Below are 2,644 nucleotides of genomic sequence, written 5' to 3'. Positions count from 1 at the left end.
AGGATTTCATCATGTGCCAAACTACCCAAAAGCAGCAGCTTCCCTTGCTTAGGATACTTTCACTCTTCTCCTCCCCCCTCCAGTAGAACAGTGGACCTAATACCAAGAAATAAGCATGGGCGGGTGGGAGGGTTGCCACCCAAGACGAAAGGGGGCAGTAGCCTGAGAAAGTTTGGGGACCACTGGGTTGGAGCAATCCTTCTGTGGAAATATTTACATTTATGGGAAGACAGTATTTCATTCTAATGCACTTCCGAATCCTGTCAGCCTGCGTGGCTGGTGTCATTTTTGACCCAATTTTGTTGTTCAGTTTTTGAGCCAATCCAATCTTTAGTGGAGTGTTGGAAAAATAAGAGGTCTGTGGATCTTGACTCCATGGCTATCCCAACATCTTCCTAGGAGACTTTGGCCCGGTACATACGGGCAGGAAGTAGTGGGCCAGTGCCGATTCTAGAGTTCAGGAGCAAACAGCAACCGCATGCTCCCGAATCCTAGTATGTACAGGCACCGCCATCATGGTGGCCTCCCGTCCACATGGGGGCCGCTATGATTACGTATGCGATGCGCAGCGTATGGACGTCGCTGGCAGGAAGGGGCGTCATAGGGCTGCATCGCACTTATAACACTTCAAAAAAGAAGCCACTCTAGGCAGCTTTTTCCTGCCTGTGCATCATTGTTTGGTTTGCTGGCGTTTCGCCACCCATCTGTCCAGGGTCATTGTTCTGCTTGTTACCTAGTCCTAGTGAAACTTTCCTGACATGACACCTGCGCTAGTGGAGTGTTACACTGGTGTGCTGACAGCCCAGGTATGTTCTGCTGGGAGTCTTTTATCTTCATTGGTACAGCAAGATTTATACAACCTCATCTACATATTTGCTGGGATTAGGAACGCAGAACCCTCATGAAAGTGGAAAAAACGAGAATTAAAAAACTCTTTTTTTTAAACTTGAGAGAACATTTCTCTAGGAATCTCTAGGTCCTTCAGCACAACACTATGGTCAACATTCACTGGAAAATGACCACAGAATTGTGTTGGAGGACCTACAAATGCCTAAAGAATTCTTATCTAGGTCTTCCAGTGCAACTGGAAAAATTGGCCATAGAGTCATGGTGGAGGAACTAGAGATTCCTGGAGAGAACATATTAATCAAATCTTTGAATAATCAACTCCTCAAAAGTCAAATGAGATTCTCAGACAGGGGACAGGATGTCCTTGCCATGTCATTTTCCTGTTCTTCTCTCATCCTTCCTGCGCAATTGCAGGAAGGGCTTTCAGACATTGTTCCACCCAGGAAGCGTTAGTGACCATGATTGCGCAAAAGACTTTCATATAATGTTGCTATCATTGTCCCGACAGTGAGGTGGAATTGTCCTATCCTTGCCCTTCATTTTGTATTAATGGAAGAACCCGTTAATGCAATTCCACTTCACTGACAGGTTAATGGCAAGATCAGTGCGACATGTGTGAATGTTTTTCACAGGATCACTGTCACAGACAGGATAGGGTGGGAGAGCAATCTGCTTCACTCCCATCTGATAATCTCCAGTGCCACAAATGTGGAGGATTGACTGTATAACCTTATGCAGGATGAGTCTCTGGCATTCATCAGAAAAGTTAACAATGGCCAGTGGGATCTGGTAAGCCACCCCACAACAATGACATCTTTACGAGAACAATGTAGGGAGGCCAGTGGTATGCAGAAATAGGTGTAGGATCTCAGCTAGCTCTCTTGGAACCTAAAAATGCCTCTTGCTTCGAATACTCACATGGAAAAGTCCCAAGCTTGTAACATCCCCCGTGTATTATACAAGAGGTAGGAAGGAAACATAAATTTATGAAGTCTTGTCACTATCCACAGCACTTCTTGGTTCCTGACATTCCTTGAGGCAATGTCTTGCAAACAGTCAATTTCCAGTTTAGGCCATGAAACAGGGAAATAAAAGATGACAAAACCAAAAGAGCCCTGCCCTTGGACACAGAAAACTCAGCAAGCATAATTTCTGAATGGACAGGGGCTAAACCTATGATTTAAGAATGACATTCCATTGAGCTGTATGCAAATACCCAGAGAATTGTCCATCCTTTCCCCTTAGTGGTTCATAATACATCTCCTTGTTGAATGATGTGATTTAGCCTGGTGATAAATGTAATGCACTGTATATACTCATTTATAACTCTTAGAAATTTTAATTTCTAGAGCTGACTTATCCATGGATCAATGTAACTACTTGTATTTTAACTGTTATCAAAAAGGGCACCATGCCCTGGTGAAAGGCAAGAGTGTAATCTGTCCTGGAAGCACTGACCCCCCCCCCCCCCAAACTCTCTCATCCATTCAGCCTTTAACGTAAGCACATATAGTTATACATGCTGGAAAGTTGTAATTTCTTTGGCATTGTTTTCCTTTGCTTCATCCTTTAGATCTTTTGTTCATGACCCTAAGTTTTACTTTTGAGTTATCCACGGGTCATATCAAAATCCATATTTGGGCCCCAAAACCTGCCCCTATGAAGTCGACTTATAGTTGAGTATATACGGTATGTATTCATGTATGAATATTTATGAATCAAGTTCATCTGAAGATTTCAAAACAATGCACAAGCATAATATAACAACATAAAACAACACAAAATCAGGGTGAAA

Source organism: Sceloporus occidentalis, unplaced genomic scaffold, assembly GCF_023333645.1.
Source record: "Sceloporus occidentalis isolate IW3139 unplaced genomic scaffold, rSceOcc1.0.p SCAF_9, whole genome shotgun sequence".
In the NCBI taxonomy this organism is placed as follows: Eukaryota; Metazoa; Chordata; class Lepidosauria; order Squamata; family Phrynosomatidae; genus Sceloporus; species Sceloporus occidentalis.
This window is presented reverse-complemented; position numbering follows the sequence as displayed.